At 47.0% G+C, this 21671-nt stretch overlaps 1 protein-coding gene and 1 long non-coding RNA gene across 3 annotated transcripts in view; one reads left to right on the forward strand and one right to left on the reverse strand.

The window, feature by feature from the left end:
• The window catches only part of Ngef (neuronal guanine nucleotide exchange factor), a 97042-nt gene that overhangs the window by 73704 nt on the left and 1667 nt on the right, over positions 1-21671 (reverse strand). The window lies entirely within an intron of this gene.
• On the forward strand, positions 529-17787 carry Gm46099. 2 transcript variants are annotated; one of them, XR_003947916.1, is made up of 4 exons: positions 529-784; positions 1051-1184; positions 16837-16918; positions 17076-17787. It is a non-coding gene; the product is annotated as a predicted gene, 46099 (long non-coding RNA). The 2 variants fall into 2 exon arrangements; XR_001779070.2 differs by having other exon boundaries at positions 16837-17787.

Below are 21671 nucleotides of genomic sequence, written 5' to 3' on the forward strand. Positions count from 1 at the left end.
AAGACACAGAGAGCAAAATAGGAATAATCTATAAAACTATATGGAAGTCAGTTTCATTTATACCTCACTGGCGGAACACTGCAGGCAATCAAGGACCAAGTTTGGAATCTTGTTGTAACTGCTATTCTATACTTACTAACTGCTAGAAAGTCCAACAGCCCTTGGCCCATCCACTTGATCATCTAAAGTTCCCCTTAGAATCCTAAGTAGCTTTGAGCCCTGGGTCTTTCTGATTCAGGTATGACTTCTGGGTAGAGATCTGTGAACGGAAGTAAGGAAGAGCTGAGGGAGAAGCTTTCAGTTTCTCAGCAAACATCACTAAGTGTCTGCTGGCCTGGGACACACATCCTTATATTCCTCCCTGTTCCTTGCTCTTTAGGGTTGGGACTTGGGTTGGAGGATTTGCTGTTGGCGCCCTGCTGAGCACACAGCTGTGCATGGTTAACCTCTGCTGCCTGCAGTAACAGTGGATCCGTGAAGGACCTTTGTTAGGCCCACAAGTACCCTATGAGGTCCATAGTCATTAATCTCCCCCTGGTAGGCAGGAAGCTGCAGCTCTAACACACCAGTGATGTATCCAAGGCCATACCATTGGTGACTGGTGTGGCCAGGACCACACCCCATGTTTCTGACTCATAGTTGGGGAGAATGTAGTCCTTATGGGGAGAAGGTGTGGTGAGTCAGAGGCAGGCGTGGCCACCATTTATACGCCTTGGTGCTTGGAGACTGCAAGCCAAAAGTGACTGACAAGGCTCAGAGCTGAGCTGTGCGCAGGGCCTCCTTGGTGAGTCAGAGGCCTGGAGATCAGGACTCTTGGAGGGAAGGTTATAGGTGGGGCAGGGAGCTGGCTACAGGCCTGGCTATGTCACATGAAGCCAGTTTGTGAGATGAGAGGGCCCGGTGAGCAGACAGGGATCCTAACCCGGATCCCTTCAGACACCCCAAGAAATCACCAGGGCTCTTGTTTAAGGCCAGATTCTGACATAAGAGGTCCCACTGGAGCCCAGACTGCATTGATGACAGGTTCTCTGTACACATTCATTTTTCCAGCCTGTGGCCACCCTCGAGCAAAGCCCTAGAGGACAGAACCCCAACACTGCAGCAGATATGAGATGGAGAAACCAACTAAGTGAGCTATACCTGCTGCTGTCCTTCACGGTAGCTGGGTGTGAGAAATACCACAGGTCAGGGGCAGATGGAGGTCCGGAGAAGTGGAGGGCTGGGACGGGAAGGAGGAGGAGGCAAGACACACAGTCAGACGGCTCCTTATCATCCCTTTCCATCTCAACACGGAGTAAAGAGATAGGAATGAATCCTCCTTAGAGCTGAAGGCCTTCATTAGAGTCACACAAAGTACTTAAGAAGTAGGGCCGGGCAGTGGTGGCACACACCTTTAATCCCAGCACTTGGGAGGCAGAGGCAGGCAGATTTCCGAGTTCGAGGTCAGCTTGGTCTACAAAGTGAGTTCGAGGACAGCCAGGGTTATACAGAGAAACCCTGTCTCAAAAAAAGAAGTAGGCCGCTCTGGGTATTAGATAGCCCAAAAAGATGAGGCTCAGCCTCCAAGGCTCACAGGGGCCACCAGAAGGACCAAGGGGCTGCAAGGGAAAGGGACGGTAAAGAGCAGGTCACAGGAGGCCAGGAGATCCTAGGTGGGTGACATCTCCTGGTGTCAGTTGTTTAAACTGTGCCCACACCATCCGAGGAAGATCAGGAATATGTGTGTGAGAGCTCACGTTCAGTGAGCAACTCTGAGGCCTCAATGAGTCTCCTCAGAGAAGGGACCCAGAACAGTATGCTGACCATGCAGGAGCACAGGTGGCCTTAAAGAAAGGGTGGGGGTGGGGAAGGGGATGGGGGTGGAGGTCATAGTATGGCCTGGAAGCTAGCCAGCTCTGTCTGTGGGGAAAGCCCTAACTACTTGTGGTCATGTAGGCTCAGTGTGGACTTGGGAGGCAGAAGGGAGGATGCCGAGAGCTGCGAGGTGAGAAACACCCAAGAGCAGGGCCAGTGCAGAAGGTGCTCTTGATGCTTGAGGGGAGATGAGACTCTCTTTCTGGTGTGTGAGGTGGGGTTGCTGGCTCAGGGAGGAGACTCTTCTATGCTTGAGCAGACACCTGAGGAAGGAAGCCAGGAAGGCATCCAGGGAACAACACACAAAAACCTTTCTAAGCAGTACTTGTTGACTCTGGAAGGAGGAGAATGAAAGGACACTAGTTTTCCTTGAGGCAAACTCAAGAGGAGAGATGGAGAGAAAGAAAGAGAGGGGAAGATAGAGATAGAGATGGATGGAAGGATGGATGAATGGATGGATAGATAGATAGATAGATAGATAGATAGATAGATAGATAGATGATCCATTTGGCAGAGGGGCTGAAGTTGAACATTGTTGTGACAAGGTCCAGAACAGTTTGGGTAATACTCACTTAGCAATTGTAGTTTCTTTGTGCTTTGAGTTTTGTGCTACAGTGGATGAAACCTAATGCCTCCAGCCTGCTAGGCAAGCACTCTTTCCTGAGCCACACTGCAGCCCCAATCCTAGTTTCTAATGCAAGCCATGCCTTTCTTTGGTAAAGAAAGTAAAACACATTGGGGTTTAAGAACCAAGCCACATCCCAGCCCCTAGTCTCAACTAGCTAGCATCGACTGCCTGGCGGCTGTCTGTTACAGGTCCCTGTAGTCTACAGACCGGGGTGGAGTAGCAGCAGAGGGGACATGTGCAAGACAAGAGGTGCATGCATGGTACCTCTTCTTGGTGAGCTGGCACAGAAAGCTTGAGTGGATTCCTATCTAAAAGAACGGAGGTGCCGGAGAACTGTGGGATGGAAGAAACAAAGCCAGAGGGCAGGAGCAAACCAGACATCCCTGTTGGCAAGAGTGGGGCTGAGTAGGGCTGGGATTGCCGAGGTCCAAGGGCACAGAGCCAGTGTGGGAGATGAGGAGGAAGACCTGGGAGAAGGCTCTGAGGGAGGAAGCCTGCAGGCCTGGCAGGCAGGAGGCCCAGCAGACAAACTGCAGAGTGTAAAACTTAAAACAACAGCAGCAACAACAATAACAGCAACAACAACAAAACCCTCAAATGCTACAGTCACAGAAAAACTCCAGATGCTGAGCTTTTGCAATCAGCTCTTCAGAGAGCCTGAGATTAGGACATTCTGGATTTGGGGATTTGGAGGGACGAATGTTTGATTTGGTGGTGGAAGCAGAAGAGGCTAAAGGGAGAGGCAGGCCAGGAGGAGTCAGGAAATGAAACTAGAAGCTGAGTCCATGAGAAGGACCAGGAAAACTCCCAGTGTCCTCTCTGTTTGCTAGGGGGGGTCAGGGTCACCAAGCTATGCCCCTCAGCTTTCCCTTACTGTGACAAATGTCTGAGTCAATTTATAAAAATCAAAGGTTGCTCTGGGCTTACAGTGACCACTGATGGATGAGTGGACAGGGAAAATATCTGAAAAAAAGTCATAGTCATGGTTTATACATCAGAATAACAAGTCATACAGGAACTGGGGCATGTGCCTGTAATCACAGCACTTGGGAGACTGAGGCAGAAGGAGAGTAGAGGGCTAGCCTGGACTGCCGTGCTTCCAATAAATAAATAAATGAATGAATAAAAATAAATATGAAGACGAGGAAGAAGGGAGGAGTTTGGCTTTGGTTTTCTGTGAATACCATATGAGAGGGAGGGAGGGGGAGGGGAGGGGGAGGGGGGAAAGAGAGAGATCAAAGGAAATCCTGGGAAGGCTCAGAGGTTCCTGTACAAAGGCCAAGTAGGGAGAGGTTTCCAGCTGTGTAGTCGCAGGGTTCAAGGATCCTAGAGTATTAACTGTCCATTTTGTTCCCGCACCAGTGTTCCCTGGGGGTGCGGATATCCACAGCAGTGCAGCTGACTGTGGCTTGTGGGATTTCTGAAGCAGGAATCTGCTAGAAGACTTCATAAAAGGGACTCAAAGAGACCCTGACCTGGTGTGCCCTTGAAGAAATCAGGTCACCTCGACTTGTGTTTGGCTTTTAGAGCAGCCACTGCATAAAACCCCATAGCTCTCTGAGGGCTCCCCAGAGCCCACAGGTCAGCTTGAGTGGTCACTGGAACAGACAACTGGTTGCCCAAGCCATAGAAAGCTCCGTGGTATGCATGTGGCTGGGAACCACGGTCTCCAGTGGAGCTGGAGAAGGCTCAGACAAACCGTGGCCAAAGCATCAGACCCAGGCTAAGCCAGAGGGATGGTTTTGCTTCATCTCAGCAAAAGAATGCAACGCTACCTTGTCACTGAGCTATCCCCCTACCATCTTTTGACTTTTAATTAGCAGATGCCATTGAAGAGTTTTGTCATTGGGATGGTTACTGCTCATTGTTAACTTGGCACAAGCCAGAATAACCTAGGGACAGTCTCAGGGAGGGACATCTGCAATGGGTTGGCCTGTGCTCATGTCTGTTGGGGGATTATCTTGACTGTCCATTGATAAAGGAAGACCCATCTCACTGTGGTGATACCATTCCCTAGGCAGGGAGCTTCTAAATAGTATTAGAGAGAAAACAGCTAGCTGAAAGCAAGCAACCAAGAATCTGTGCATTGATCCTCTCTTTGCTCTTGACTATGGAGGTGATGTGACTGGGGCTGTATGAGTTCCTGTCTTGACTTCCTGGAAATGACGAACTGTAGCCTGGGATTGGAAGCCAAATAAAACCTTTCTCTTCTTCCATAAATTGCTTTCGGTTAGGGTTAAGGTACTCGTCACAGCAACAGAACTGAAACTAGAAAAGTCAGGGACAGCAAAACACACTCTCTTACGGAGCTGCAATTTTAGGCTGAGAACACATGCATCATACTTTGTAAGTTTTTCCAAATTACAGTGTGCAGTCCCTACCTGTTCTAAAGTAAACCTTTTGAAGTATTTCTCTAACCCTGTCCCTTAACCACCCCAGTCTCTTACAATCATTGCACTATCAACTTCTATGAAATCAATGCTGAAAAAAAATTACGTTACGTATATATGATACCGTGTTACAAAAGGGCAGTTCACACACCTGTGTGTTATACATTGAGCATGGTCCCACAAGTCCCATTCCCCTCTCCTAACTTCTGTTAGTTCTCATTGGGACAATATTTTGTTTCTACTTTCACACCATACATGCCTGCACTACTGCATGCATCTATATAAAGTGCATAGAGAAAACATACAACGTTTGTCTTTCTAAAACTGACTTCACTCAGCTGATAGCGCATGTCTTTTATCCCATCACTTCAAAGGCAGAGGCATATGAATCTCTGTGAGTTCGAGGCCAGCCTGGTCTACAAAGCTAGTTCTAGGATAGTTAGGGCTACACAGAAAGAGACCCTGACTCAAAAAACAAAACAACAAAACAAAACCCCATAACTGGCTTAATTCTTTTAAGAGATAGGGTCCTACATGTCTTAGGGTTTCTACTACTGTAATGAAACACCAAGACCAAAAGCAATTTGTTAGGGAAAGTTTCAGCTCAGGGGTCCACAGCACTTAGGGAAGGAAGTCCATCACTGGGGGACACCAGGACAAGAACTCAAACAGGGCAGAACCTGGAGGCAGGAGCTGATGCAGAAGCCATGGAGGAGTGCTGCTCTCCGGCTTGCTCTCATGGCATGCTCAGCTCGTCTTTTTAGTATCCAGGACCACCTGCTCAGGGGTGGCATCGTAAGCATAGAGATGGGCCCTCCCACGTCAATCATAAATTAAGGAAAAATACCACAGCCTTGCTCACAGGCTAGTCTAGTGGGAACGTTTTAATAGTTGAAGTTCCCTCTTCCAAAATACTATAGCTTTTGTTCTCTTGGAAAAAAACCTAGCTAGCACACTACCTGTGAGTGTGAACAGAGGATGTCTGTCTTCCTGTGATTGGCTTACTTTGTGTCACATAATATCCTTCTCATTCAACTAATTTTGTCATGATGACAAGGACACCCATTCCCCCTACTTTATGTCTGGATAGTATTGCACTGCATATATCCCCATAATGTCCTTTTGCCCTATTTTGCTCCTAAATATTGGTGGATACGTAGGTTGGTTCATAGTTTGGCTTTTATGAATAGCAATGAAGTAAGACAATCCTTTGACATCTTAATTTTATCTCTTTTGTGCATTTGCCCAGACACAGGCTTTCTGTATTACATAGTGGTTCTAGCTTTTAACGTTTTTGAGGATGGAACTGAATGGGAAATAGAAAGCAATTCTCCTAAGACTTGGGGAAAGATAAGGGTGCCCTTTCCCAACGCATCGGCCTTAGTGCTGGAAGTCCCAGCTGTAGTGATTAAGGCCTCCAGACTGAGAAGGAGGGTATTAAATTGTCCCAATTTGGCTAGGATGTGATCATACAGAGAGAATATCCTAAAAATGCTGCTATAAAACTGTTAGAACTAGTAAATCATTTTAATAAAGTTGAAAACTGCAAAAACCAACCTATACAATTCAGCAACCTATCTGTACACTTCACTGACTATCCGAAAAACAAATTAGGAAAAAAAATCCCATTTATATCTATGAAGCCCTCATCCAGGAATAAATTTAACTAAGGCTATAGATGATCCCTGCAGTAGAAAGAGCAAAGCATCGATGAGAGATACTGAACAAGATACAGATAAATGGAAAGATAACATGTGTTCCTGGATTCAGAGAATGAGTGAATACCACCCTAAGTGGGCATAGGTTCAGTAAACTCTGCTAAAATACCAGAAACAAAATCATACATAACAGTAAATATCCTGTCTTAATCAGGGTTTCTATTCCTGCACAAACATCATGACCAAGAAGCAAGTTGGGGAGGAAAGGGTTTATTCGGCTTACATTTCCATACTGCTGTTGATCACCAAAGGACGCAGGACTGGAACTCAAGCAGGTCAGAAAGCAGGAGCTGATGCAGAGGCCATGGAGGGGTGTTCTTTACTGGCTTGCTTCCCCTGGCTTGCTCGGCCTGCTCTCTTATAGAACCAAGACTACCAGCCCAGAGATGGTCCCACCCACAAGGGGCCTTTCCCCCTTGATCACTAATTGAGAAAATGCCTTACAGTTGGATCTCATGGAGGCATTTCCTCAACTGAAGCTCCTTTCTCTGTGATAACTCCAGCTGTGTCAAGTTGACACAAAACTAGCCAGTACATATCCCAAATAGTCAAATCAATCTTGAGCAAAAAGAAAGAGATGGATGCCTCATTTCAAATTATACCACAAAGTAATAGTAGCCAAAACACCACAGTACTGGCATAAAAAGATGTCACAGAACAGAGAGTCTGGAATTAAATCTAGCAATTCAGCCAGCTGGCTTTTCACAAAGGTTCCATGAAAACACATGGAGGAAGGACAGACCCTTCAGTGAGCGGAGCTGAAGAAACTGGATAGCCATGTGTAGTTGAGACTGAACACTGTCTCTCAGCCTATGCTGCAAATTGTCAACTAAAAGAGAAAGTCATGAGTGTAAGATGTGGAACTATGAAAATACTAGAAGACGACACAGGAGAAATGAGGCATGACATTGGATCTGACCTTGAAACATGGGTTACGAAAGCAAAAACACACCAAAAGGATTTGATCCAACCGATGAGTTTCTTTCTGACACAGGCAGCAAATAGCAGAACGGAGGGAAAACTCACAGAAAGGAAGGGATTGTTCATCAGCTGTTGTCTTAGCTACTACTCTGGTGCTGTGAGGAGACACCATGACCAAAGCAACTTTCAAAAGAAAGCATTACTTAACTGCTTACTGACAGTTTCAGAGGGTTAGTCCATAACTATCAAGGCAGGGAGTAGAGGACAGGCAGGCATGGTGCTGGAGCAGTGGCTGAGAGCTCGCTTCAGATCTGCAAGTTGCAGGTTACCGGAGGGATGGGTGGGAGAATGGGCCTGGTATAGGCTGTTGAAACCTCAAAGCCACAAGTGACACACCTCCTCCAAGGCTATACCTCTTAATCCCTCCTAAACAATCTACCAATTGGGAAGCAGACATTCAAATACCTAACCATCTGAGAGTCATTCACTACCATAGCTATGCACTGCCAGAGGTTGCTATCCTAAGCATCAAAGAACTCAACAGAGCAGGAACAACAGCAGAAAGACAGATAGCCCAGTTTCTTAAAGTGTATGTGCTGGTTTGAATGAAAATGGCCCCATAGGTTCATATAGAGTGAGTGTCACTAATGGGAGATGTGATTTTATTGGAGTACGTGTGGCCTTGTTGGAGGAAGTGTGTTGCAGGGAGTGGACTGTGAAGTTTCAAATGCTCAAGCGAGGCCCAGTGTCTCTCTTCCTGTTGCCTGCCAATTCAGATGTAGAACTATCAGCTATCTCTCTAGCACCATGTCTGCCTGAACACTGCCATGCATCTCACCATGAATATAATGGACTAAACCTCTGAACTGTAAGCTAGTCTTAGTTAAATGCTTTCCTTTATAAGAGTTGGCGTGGTCATGGTATCTGTTCACAGCAATAAAACCCTAACTAAGAAGCACAGCAGAGGACCTAAGTAGACATTTCTCAAAACATACAAATGGCCAACTGATGTATGTTCAGTGTCACTAATCACCTGGAAAGTGCAAATCAAAACTACAGCCAGATACCAACATACCTCAGTCAGTATGGTCATTAGAAAAGACAAATGTGCAGGTGAGGACATGGAGAGAATGAACCTTGACTTGTGGTTGATGAGAATAAGTCCTTATAGCCATTATGGAAAAAAAACTGTATGGAGTTCCTCACAAAGCCATAGCATGCAAGCTGTGTGCACACGTTTGTGGCAGAATGAGTCAACACTGCGAAAGGTAGAAATACCCCAAATGTCTATCAACTGACTAACAGATAAAGAGTGGTGTGCCTATATAGTAGAATATCATTCAGCCATGAGTAGTGTTGATACACTCTGTATCATGAGTGATACTTGAACAGAGTTTGTCAGATGCAGGAAGCCATTCACAAAGGGACACACATTACAGGTTGCATCTAGATGACACATCTGTGACAGGAAACTCCACAGAGACAGAAAGTAGGTGAGAGTTATACAATAGCCATGGACTTGTCCATTCTAAGTGGGTGGGTTGTATGAAATCTCAATTAGGTTGTCCCTAAAAAAAAGACACCAATAAAAGTTTAGAACATGGATTAACAGTTGTAGGGGGAAAATCCATTTAAATCCACAAAATCAAGTAAGTTCCAAAGGAACCGAAAGAGTTTCTTCAAAGTACCAAGTATTTTAAAGAGTCTAGAGATCCCAAATCTTGTGGTACAAGGTTCCAGCAACAGTGTGTCATTGGGTGTGAAGCTGGGAGCCAGTGAGTACCACTCCCCACCTCTGCCTGGCCTCTCCCTGCATAAGCCTCTTAGGGTCTCCTGTTGCTGCACTGCCATAGAGGAACAAACTAGGGTTAATACGAGCTTGCTAAAGACTAATCCAGGAGCAATCTTAGAGGAGCCCAGTAAAGAGGGATGGGCAGAGCTCTACCTGCCCTGGAGCAGAATGTCTGGCCAGGGTTTGGTGGTGATTATCTTGAGATGAAGCTCCTAGGTACGTAGAGGAGGCTTCTGTCTTAGAACTTCCATTGCTGAGAAAAGACACCATCACTAAGGCCACTCTTATAAAGAAGGACATTTCATCAGGGCTGGCTTACTGGTCCTGAGGTTCAGTCCATTAGCATCACAGCAGGACACATGGCAAGCATTCAGGCAGGCATGGCGCTAGAGGAGATGAGAGTTCTACATCTTGTTCCGAAGGCAACCAGAAGACTGGCTCTTGTGCCTTGGGCGAAACATAAGCTTAGGACCTCAAAGCCCAGCCCCTCAGTGACACATTTCCTTCAACAATGCCACACCTATTCTAACAAGAACACACCTTCTAATAGTGTCATCCCTTGTGGGGCCAAGCATTCATACACATGAGTCTGTGAGGGCCAAACCTATTCAAACCATTACAGCTTGTCTGTGAGTCAAGACAGCTGCGGGTCTGAACAGAGCATGGGAGGAGGAGCAGGAACCCTCAGCAGAGCCAAGATTCTCCTCAAAAGAATAGTTTACGCTGGGTATACACCTGCAGTTCCAGCACTAGGAGGTGGAGGCAGGAGGATCAAGAGTTCCAGGTTATTCTAGGCTTGATTAGACCCAGGCACAAATACAAAACAAGGGGCAGATGTGAGTCTGTTCTATCCTACAGCTGAACGGATAGAGCCCTCTGCCTCCCATTCTATAGCACGCAAAGCCCTGTTCTTTCCCCAACACTAGAATAAAAACATGTCCCATGGTATCAGCAGTGAGGGGACAGTCATAGCTCTTTGCTGTCATCTCTGTCAGCCTCACAAATCCTGTAATCTTTCAGGGAGCCCCTTTCATGACTGATGGAGGAAAGGATTTCAGACCTACCTAGCTTGAAGCAGAGTTGACCATTTTTATTGAAGATATTTCAGTGTAGGCTCGATTATGAGGGTTAGGAGGAAGAGAGACACCCAGAAAGATATAAGACATACCTGAGTGTGGCACAGACTCTGCAAGGGACAGTCATGGTTGGCTGTCTTGCTGTTAGCCCCATACAGCATTTGATGGCTCTCCATCTGCAAAGGTTGCTAGGAAATCTTTCCTCCTCTCCTCTTTTGTCTCTTGATAATAGAGACTATAGGGTGACTCCATTTATGGAGAGCTATATCTGATAAGATAAAACCGGGAGCCACTAGAATCGAGTAAGGTATGTAGTATGTTTAGTATGCTTCCTTCCCTTAGGGTTTTGTGGTGATGTTTCTAGAAAATTGTAGGCTTCCAGTTAACTGTGCTGGAATGTTGGTGAGAAGCTTCAACCAGACCTCAGAGAGAAGGGCTCCTTTCTCTTCTCAGGTCCCTGTGATTTCCCTTATCTTTCTATCTTGACTCAATGGGACCCTAACAGGACAGTGGTTCTGAACCTTCCCAATGCTGCAACCCTTTTGTACAGTTCCTTATGCTGTAGTGACCCCCAACCATAAAGTGATTTTCATTGCTACTTCTGTATGCTATGGATGTACTGTTATGAACAGTAATGCAACTATCTAATATGCAGGACATCTGATATATGACACTGTGAAAGGGTCATCTGACACTGCCCTCCCGAAGAGGTCACCACCCACTGGTTGAGCAAGGCTGCTCTAGGATGAAGTTTGTGAATGCCCTCTTTGGCGATTGAATGAGGACCTCTCCCTCCTCTGTAACTGGTATCCTCGAAGCCGAAGTAGGGCAGACACATTTACCAAAAATGGCAGCATTAGTTTGAGCTGTTTCTCTCTGGTTTTAATTAGCCGGCCTAGCCTGTCATCTGTTGAGGCCATTTTTGGTTGAATTTGTGGGAAAAATAATGCTTCAGCCAAGGATAAAAGAATGCCCAGTGTTTTAGTCTCTGGAGCATGCGGGGAACCCCTAGGTCCTTCCCCTGTGATTAGGCTTCAGGGTGAAGGCATGCCTGCACTTCTCACATGTGTTTTTTAACATTAAAACAAATGCCTTTAATCCCAGCACTAGGGAGACAGAGGCAGGTGGATTTCTGAGTTCAAGGCCACCATAGTTTTATAAAATGGTTCCAGGACAGCCAGAGTTACACAAAGAAACCGTTGTCTTGAAAAACCAAAACCAAAATCAGAACCGAACCAAAACAAATCAAAAAGAGGTTAGTGGACGTAACCCACTAGCTCACGGTGCGAATTAAGTGTGCAGATTGCTGAATGTTTACCGATAGCTGAACACACTGGGGGAACCAGACCCAAATTCCAAAGGCATTCAGAATTGCTCTCCCAGAAGCTTCCCAGTGTCTCCTCCCTGCCCTCAAGGATGAGGTTGCTTACAGCAAGGGTCTTTGTATACTGGGGATGCTATACGAGGCGCTTGTGAGATTTGCCCAGGACGCTATGCGAGGCGCTTGTGAGATATGCCCAGGATGCTTGTGCATTGCCTGATTATACTTGGTTCTCAATCGCCATGGACTTGGCTCTCACCTTGGTGCCCTCAGGGTCCTCTGGAGAGTTAACGCATGCGTTTTGACTCAGGGATACTGGTCTGGAGTCCCAGATTACAAATGTCTGAGAAGTCCTCAGGGGCAAATCTTTCTGTCTGGAAAAGACACCACTGTGCCTCCTTCAGGGGCAGCATGTGACAGACAGTAAAGCAGGAAGTTAGAGAGTGAGGTCTTTAAAAATTGGGATACAAAACAACAGAAACAGTCAGTAAAGAGAAAGGCTGGAAAATCTAAACAGAGGCCCACTAAATCCAGCCCCTGGCATGAGCACAAAGGGACTCTCTTGTCTCAAGATGGCCTGTGGCTCACTGTAATATGAAAATGCGCACCTCTGGTGGAGATTCACTGTATTGTTCTAATTTATCCTTATTGTTGTGATACTTTAACCAAAAGCAACATGGAGGGAGAATGAGTTTATGTGATGTGTAATTAATTCCACATCAAAGTCAAGGCAGAAACATAAGGCAGGCCTGCTTGCAATTCCATACCACATTACCTTTGTCCAAGCAATTCACTTCACAGTCAGTGAAGTACAGCAGGGACCATGGGGGAAGCTGCTTGCTAGCTGGCTCACAAGCTAACTTACACTTAACAATTTTCTTACACAGTTCAGGACCACCTGCCTAGGGAATGGCACAACCCACAGTAGGCTGAGCCCCCTACGTCAATTAACAATCAAGCCAATTCCCCACGGACATGGTTACAGGCAGATCTGATCTAAGCAATTCCTCAGCGGAGGCTCCCTTCCCAGATAATTAATTCTAGGTTGTATCAAGTTGGCAGTTAAAGCTCACTAGGATAGATGCTGAAGACACATGCTGTGTAAAGTCATTATAGAACTACACCTAATGGAGAGAGCATGCTTGGAGAAGCTTGTGTTATACAAACAAGAGAGAAAAAAATTGGTCCTGTGAAACGTAAGACATCTCCATTGTGCACCAGGACAAGTTGAGTTGTTCAGCTTTGTGCTTTCTCCCCTGTGGGCTATCTTTTAAAAAGAACAAAAACAACAAAACAAAACAAAACAAAACAAAACAAAACAAGAAAGAAAATTGTATTGGCTTCGGTTATAATTGTGTTTCTCTGATATGATGATGATGAAGATGATGATGATGATGATGACGACGCCGATGATGATGCTCATACCCAAAAACCTAGGGTCCCACTGGATGTGACTTCTGTACCTCCAGTGGCATCTCACGACCCGACCAGAGTCCTGCTGTGACACTGGTCTTTGCAGGTAGGCTAAAAGAGTTTAACTTTGCTGTGCCCCCTCATATAGGGATCGGGCCTCCTGGCTTGTCACACTAATCAGTCAAACCAGGTCCTCTCTGGAGTGTGCAAACCTGTGGTAGAAACTTCCAGGTATAATTTGATCAGATCATAGCCAGAAGGCTCCAAGTTCCTGTCAGAGACAGCAAAAATTGACCTTCCCTTCCCCTATCAGTGACATTGTCACTAATTTGGGGGACAGTGGCAACTTGGGTCAGAAGGTGGTGGTCAAGACAGGACCTTCTGGAAATAAAGCACTAAGTCGCATACCACATAATCCTCAAGGCTGGCTGGCTGCAGGAACTGTCCACGGAACTCCTTTGCTTCTCACTACAGCCTGGGACTGGGGGATGGGGCAGGGGCTGTCAAGGGTTCTCTCTAAAACTCTGAGCCGCTCAGCAACTTGCCTAAGGTCATACAGCTGGGAAGAGGGTGAGACAGAATTAGAATCCAGGTCGCAGCACAAAGGAGCGCCTGCTACCCATACAGGATGAGGAGGAGACTCCGCCAGCTGGGGAAGTTTAGTCCCCTTTACCAGAGAGCAAAGGTCAGAGCCAGAGACCTAGGACAAGACCATCAGGCTACTGAGCCTTAGTAACGCCTCCTTCCACACTGTGCAGCCCTCCACACAGGGAGCCCTGCGTGATCTAAGGGTAGGAGCACAAGGCAGGTGCAAATGCCCCCTCGGTGTGTCTGTGGATGCTCCCTCACCCGATGCTTAAGGAGCACTGGGTGAGGCAGGTCTCCTGCAGCCCAGTGGGTATGGAATGAACCCGCTCTTCTTCCTCTGATCTCTAATGCCCCTGAGACTGGGCAAGGAGACAAAGGGTATGCCTCTCAATATGCCCTGGCAGGACTTGGGGACAGGTCTCCGTGGGTGGTTCACACCCATGATGCAGGAAGAAGCCTCATACTTAGCTCATGATACCAGGTTCAGTGTTGGTCCCTCATTGTGAGCACCAGTGTGTCACCTAATGAGACTGGCCTGTCCCTCTTTCAGGCTCCAGCAGAGAGAGATGTTCTGGCTCCCCCATCATCCCAAATATGAGCAGGCCCTCGTCTGGCCTCTTTTCCTTCTGTCTGTGCAGTGATAGCTCAAGGATTAAGAAAGATCATGGTGCCTCTTTCATTGCATGGGCAAGGCTTAAACAAATCTTCCCAGCTAAACAAATGGTCCACTTATGTAAATTACTTTTACTTCTCTGTGTGGAAAGAGTCAAAGGCTGTGAAATGTATATATAATGTGCAAAGGTTGTTTGAGAAAATAAATCGAGGGATTAGAGGATTTCCATTTGTACCAGAGTAAAATGTGTCCTGTCTCGGCACTGGCTGGACAGAGAGCCAGTCCCCTGTGGACATGCTGAAGGCAGCAGCTCCTCTCAGCCGAAGGCAGAAGGGAGGAAAAGAACCCAGCCTTCTCTCCAAAACCCTTATTCTTTCTTTGGCTTAATCATTGTTAATTTTTGAGATAAGGTTTTACGCAGTAACCCAAGTCATTTAGAACTCTCTGGATAACCCAAGTTTGCCTCATGGCAATCCTCTCACGCGCTGAGATTAGAGCACGAACTAGCATTTCAATATGCCTATTTTCTGTCCGTCCATCCGTCCTTCCTTCCTCCTTTCTTTTGTTTTGTTTTTCAAGACAGGGTTTCTCAAGACAGGGTTTCTCTGTGTAGTCCTGGCTGTCCTGGAACTTGCTTTGTAGACCAAGCTGTTCTGGAAGCTGTGGGCTTAGCTAGATGTGATGGCTCAAGTCTTTAATCCTAGCACTCAAGAGGCAAAGGCAGACTGATCTCTGATTTTGAGGCCAGCCTGTAGTTCTAGTCTAGCTAGAGCTACATCTGATCCTGTCAAAAACAAAACAAAAAAAGGAAGAGAGAAAGAAAAGAAAAAAAGAAGAGAAGAGAAGAGAAGAGAAGAGAAGAGGAGAGGAGAGGAGAGGAGAGGAGAGGAGAGGAGAGGAGAGGAGAGGAGAGGAGACGAGACGAGACGAGACGAGACGAGACGAGAAGAGAAGAGAAGAGAAGAGAAGAGAAGAGAAGAGAAGAGAAGAGAAGAGAAGAGAAGAGAAGAGGTCACAGGTTAGCAGGGCTGGTTGGACTCTTCTGTGTGTTCTCTCCCTTAGACAGGGTGTGATCCGTGGGAGGAGTAATCTGGGTACAAGAATCGGCCCAATGAGCAGCTACCTCAGGCCACAGCCCTTGTCAGGTGCCACACCTACCTGTGGGCAAGGCTGGCTGTTCCTGCCAAGAGGGGAGAACTGGGCTTGTAAAGTGGAGAGAAGACCAAAGCTGAGACTGGATGGTGGACTGCCCCTGGCCACACAGGGAAGTGATGGAGAACCACTTCCCTCCACTGGGTCTTCATGGCAGTCTGAGAGTGGGCAGTTTGCTTATCCGAGTAGCTGTGACTCATCTGTTGGGACTTCTGTAGGATTCATAGAGGTCTGACAATATCTGGGCCAGTATTGGTGTCCATCTGCCAGGACTACCACAAAAAAACCATATAGGACCCGGTGGCTTAGCAGAAAAGTATAGCTTCCTAGCTCTGTGGGCTGAAATCCTGAAGTCAGGGGCTCTGATGGTGGGGCTCTGGTGAGTTCCTGCCCATGGTTTGCAGATGTCCCCTCCTGTTCATCACATGGCCCTCCCTCGGTGTGTGGTGGTGGTAGTAGAGGTTTTTCTCTTTTTCTTAGAGGGATGTTGTTCTCAGCATGGGCACTTACCATCCTTACCCCATCTAACACTAAATACCCTCTAGACTCCCATCTCCATGCCCACCTCACTCTGGGTTTGGCAAAGGAATTCTGAGGAGACAAATATTAGGACTGTAACCATAGAAAATGAATGGAAGCAAATGATTGACATTTGGGAGCGTGAACAGAAGAGGAAAAATCACGGCAACGGCCACATGGAAGAACTTTTCAAGGTAGACTCGGGAGACTGTCATTAAGCAGGGGTCCACAAACTCACAGCTCTGGTCCCTCCACCTGTGACAGGATCTGGTACACCCACCGACGCTGAATAAATGCACTACGCCCCAAGGCCTGCCCTGCAAACCTAGAACTTGGGGGACTCTGGATCTGTGGGCATGGCCACTCTGCTGATGTCTTCTTGTCTGTGTCTTCTTTGGCCAAGCAACCCCTGTTCCTCCTCAGAATCCAAAGTGTGCTTTCCCTGACATTTTTGCACCTGTGTCTTTTCATTGTACTTTTGTTTTTGTTTTTTAAGTCTGTGTATTCCCCAAAGTCCCAATTCCTAAATCACAATTCCTAAAGCCATAAATAAACTCCCCTCTTCTTAATGTTGGGAGCTGTTTTAGTCAAGAGTCTCTAGAGGAACAGAATTAAGGGAAAGGATACACACACATAACCAGAAGTTATTAAGTGAGCTTTGAAATAGTAATTCTGGCCAAATCACACCTGAGATGCTGAGAGCCCCATGCTCGGTCCCTGAGGCCAGGTCCCTCTATCTACTGGATGAGTCCCAGGACAGCTGTCTCTCATGTTGGGAGCAATGATCGATAGTCACTCAGTGTATGAGGTGAGGTGCCGCAGTAATCTGTCACACTTGCTTTCTCCAGCAGAGATCGTGTTAAACCAGCCTCTCCCTGTCCCCGCTGGTCGCATCTCAAAGGCCCCTGAGAAAGCCAGAAACTGGAGGAGGAGGTGAGAGGGGTTCCAGCCTCTCATTTTTGAATCCTGCCCCACCTCTGTTGCTTCCTCTTTCCCTCCCCAGCATCTTTGCCTCAATTCCCCGGAGAATCTTCTGTTCTGACCCCTGTCCACCTGCCTCTTTTCTTTTTTCCTGGAATTTTCACATCAGTGCATTCCTTAGGAATAGGCTGCACACTTTCTGGAGCCTGCACCCTCCAGTCCTGTCCAGCCCTGACCAGACCTTCCCAACTGGTCAGCCTTGACTGAGGGCTGATCTGAGCAGAAAGGACTCCTCAGCCTCAGGACAGCCTTCCAGGCACCAGGACCTTCTCTTAAGAGCTAATGGAAAGAAAACCAGTACATCCTGGGGACCCAGAAAATGACCACGCTGAGACCTTCATAATAAAACACATGTGTCTTGCTCCTGTTGACAACTGAGATGTGGGTGTACTTGTGGGCAGGAGGGTGCGTGTTTGTGTATGGACAGGCCAGAGACAACCTCAGGTGTTGTTCCTCAGACCCCTGACTTCTGGACTGGAACTCACCAAGTGGGTTAAGATGGCTGACTGACAAGCCTCCTATCTCTGTCTTCGCAGCACTGCGATTACAAGCCCATGACACAACATGCATTTTTAAACGTAGGTTCTGGGGATTGAACGCAGGTCCTTACAGTTATGCAACAAGTATTTTGTTGACTGACTCTGAGCTCTTCCCTTCTTACCATATGCTTTTCTGGTTTCTGTCATAGTTTTGGTTTGTTGTCTGTTTGAGATAGGATCTTGCTACACAGTCCTGTCTGGGATGGAATTTGCTGCAGAGCCCAGACTGGCTTTTGACTTGTAGGGATCTCTATGCCTCTGTCCTCCTGACCATGCCCCCACCCCCACCCCTACCTCTGTCTTGTGCTGGAATTACAGGTTTGAACCAGCACATTCATACTGACAACTTTAAAAATGCCTTTCTAGGCCCTCCTGGTCCTTCTGTCTCCTCTCTGTTCACCCTCGCCTTTTCTTTCCTTAGCTATGTTGCCAAAGGGAATCGGAGGCTGAGCATAGCCCCTTCCCAGGAGTCAGAGCCACTTAAGTAAATTTCATCAAGTACTTACTTCATGCTGGGTTGTGGGAAGTCAGTTCCCATCTGTGACCGCTTGGGGCGCTACCAACAAGGTACCAAGGCCCCAGATTCGGATTGCTTCTCCTTGCTCAGCCCTACCTTGCAACACCACCTGCTCCTGGCCCAGGGCTGCTACTGCCTTGCCCCTTCCATGGTGTCTCTCCAACCTCGAGGTTTTTCTCCAAACCTCTACCTTCCCTGCTCACACAAGTATCTTGGGTACCTTCCAAGCAGAGAGGGTCCATGGGGAAATGATGCAGGCTCAGATCTGCAGTAGGCCCAGGACCCATCACCAAGGCAACCAAAGATTGCCTCTGTTCACTCAGGCCTCAGATACAAGGCTGGACAGTTTGTGACACCTGGTCCTATCCTTGACTCATCACTCACTATGGCTTCTGGAAAGGGCTTTCCCAGCTTCTGTCATTTAAAGATGAGGGAGTAGAGCCTGCACCAGCCTGCACCAGCCTGCACCAGCCTACCCACTTAAGGTCATCCTTTTCTCTGGGGTCCCCAAGCATCTCTCTGGTTGCAGACTTCTTCCCCTTCTTCTCTATTAGCAGAGCCAGGGTGCACAGACCACCTCTTTGCCAAGACAGACATTATTTGGATGTCCAAAGACAGGTAAGCCTAGGGAATAGCTTAGCAACTAGAGACTCCGCTTGGTTTGGACTATACACTGATATCTCTGCTAATAATACATTTAGCGGCCAACACTGTCATTATCTGCAGGCACGTGCACACATACCACTGTCTGAGCAATGTGCCTAGCAGTCTGACAGCAACACAGGACTCCTACTTGCACTGAGATGCACACATACCTCTCTCTGAACAGTGGAATAAGTTTTTCTCATAACTATCAAACTTAGATCCTATTCAACAGTGCTCCAGTTTTGTCTTCACACAAGGTTAGGGAGTACCTTCCGACCTAGACTAGTTTGGGCTATGTGCACAATAAGGCAAACTTTGTCCTCTGCATGAGCTTTTAGGCAGAACTCCCTGTTTACCGTCTTAGTTAGGGTTTTACTGCTGTGAACAGACACCATGACCAAGACAAGTGTTACAAAGAACAACATTTAATTGGGGCTGGCTTACAGGTTTAGAGGTTCAGTCCAGTTTCATCAAAGGTAGGAACATGACAGCATCCAGGCAGGCATGGTGCAGGCAAAGCAGAGTTCAACATCAATATCTGAAGGCTGCTAGTGGAAGACTCACTTCCAGGCAGCTAGGGTGATGGTCTTAAAGCCCACGCCCACAATGACACACCTACTCCAACAAGGCCACACGTCCTAGTGCCACTTCCTGGACCAAGCACATAGAAACCATCACACTATCCTATGCTTGTGTATAGTTGGGCATGCATATGATTAAAATCAGATGGATTATGGGAAGGGAGATGCACTGTGAGCAGAGATTTACTTAATCCAAACCTGTCAATCAAAACGGAGTAACACCTGTGCTATACTCCTTAGTAACCAAGCTCCTCCCTCTCTTGAACTTCATCAAAGGAAGCCCTAAATGGGAGCTTTTGAGCAGCCCACTGTCAGTCTTGGTAATGTATTTAAACTGTAGTTTTCTTTGTTTTGAATACATTTTCCTTGTTTTGAAAATCTTGTGTGCCTCTAATTCATTCTTTAAAAATACATCAAAACCTTGGAGGCAGGCACCTGGCCCAGATCCCAACCCCAATGACAATCCCATGCAGTTGTTGTAACTGTCCCTGTTCTGCTTCTGCCATTTTTACATAAAGGGGCATGGACGCTCAGAGATGTTAACTGACTCATTCAAGGAAGTCAGAGGGGCTGGTGTTCAAATCAAGGCTGCCTGGCTGAGGCAGTGCAGCTCAGAGCCTAGTTTCTCAACTTTCTTGCCATCCCCAGTGGTGCATGAAGCAGATATGGTGGGTCCTGGGGTCCCGGCCCTCCAAAGTTGGAAGCTGGAGGACCAGAAGTTCAAGGTCATTCTCTGAGATATATATAAAATCTCCAGTTCAATGCTAGCCTGGGATACATGAGATCTTGTCTCCAAAAAGGAAAAAAAAAAGATGATGGGGAATTCAGAAAAGGACAAAAAAATGGGTTCTAAACCCCAGGCTTACAAGAGGTTGGCTTGAGCCTCCACAACTGGTGTCTACCAGGCAATGCAGTATTTAATTCCAACTCTAGCTGGGTGTGGGGCTCCAGCAGGCACAGATCAGGAGACGAATGGCACAAATTGTCTTGTCACCTCAAGAAGGCCTGGAATAACAGAGCCTTCTCTGTTATTCACTGTAGGACACCAATCCTGCCGTTTATTGTACAAGATTCTGGCCAACCTCCTGTGTGCCTTCATTTTGTCAGTTTCTATGATATTGCCTCCAATACACAAGTCAGCCATGTTTTCCCCAAAGACAACTAGGCAGATCTGATTTTCTGTGAGCCTCAACACAGCTTCATTTGAACCCTACACTAGAAATGCTTCGCTTCTTGAGCTCAGCTAGTAGCCTAGGACGGCTGAGTGCCAGACATGTTGCTTTCAACTCAGAGCCTGCTCCAGAGAGGCCAGAAACCCATGGGGAGCTGCAGGCAACAATGCTGATGTTCCAGACAACTAGGAAGACTTGTCCCAAGGCCAGAAACCCTTTTAAAATAAAAAAAAAAAGAAGATCTGAGACTCACTGTAAGAATCAAAGGTAACTTCCTAAGAAGGAGCTCTGCAGAAACGAAGGCTTCTGTCCAATGTCCTAGTATCCACCCAGCGATGTTTCCTTTGAAACATGGCTTTATTACATGCCCACACTTCCCCTGACTTCCAACTAGAGGCTATCCAGGCTGAAATAAGATCCTGTACTGAGGCTTTAAAAACTGGAAATAGTTGAGGGACTGTCTTAATTAGGGTTTTACTGCTGTGAACAGACACCATGACCAAGGCAAGTCTTAAAAAGGACAGAGAGTCTCCAGAACAAGTCATTTGGAGAGTGCCTGGAAAGGGACAAGAGAAGCTTGGGAACCCTGAGTAAGGGACCAGAGAGGGGAAGGGAGGAAGGCCACATTTAGTGTAAGGATCCTTATACCTGGTCCCATCTGAAGTAGAGGCAGTCACCAGCAGCTGATAGCCTAAGGTAACTCAGCCTTACGTATAATCCACAACCATCTCCCTTCAGAGTTTCAGCCTATCATGATGGAGAGCTTCAGGGGACACTTACTTAGCCAGTTAGCAGGTGTGCCTCCCTGACTTAAGATCCTGAGAATCAGGAGATCTCCCAAGCTCCCACCCTCAGCTCAGGTCCCCGGCTACAGTTTCCTCTTTTATGTTGTCCAGATAAATAGGCTAAGAAAGCCTACTCTCTCCCAATGCTGAGTTATACTCCTACATCCAAAGAGATCCCCACTTCTGGAGACTCTCTATCCAGAGTTACCCTCCTTAGATAATGTACCAGCAAATCATTTGGGAACTCTTTAAGGATCTAGATAGTGGGTACTTCAAGCTATAGTCTATGGTAGACACCATGACTAATGCATGTGGTTCCTGGCAAAGAGGTGAAAGTGACAAAGGCACACAGTCAGCCTGCTGCATCTACAGCTGAAGGGTGTATCTCCTGGGATGACATTGTCCGCATGTACAGAGCCTACTTCCTAAGTCTGTGAGTCCCATGGATAGGAGCACTTCTCCACCT

The sequence above is a fragment of the Mus musculus genome, chromosome 1, assembly GCF_000001635.26.
Source record: "Mus musculus strain C57BL/6J chromosome 1, GRCm38.p6 C57BL/6J".
Taxonomy (NCBI): domain Eukaryota; kingdom Metazoa; phylum Chordata; class Mammalia; order Rodentia; family Muridae; genus Mus; species Mus musculus.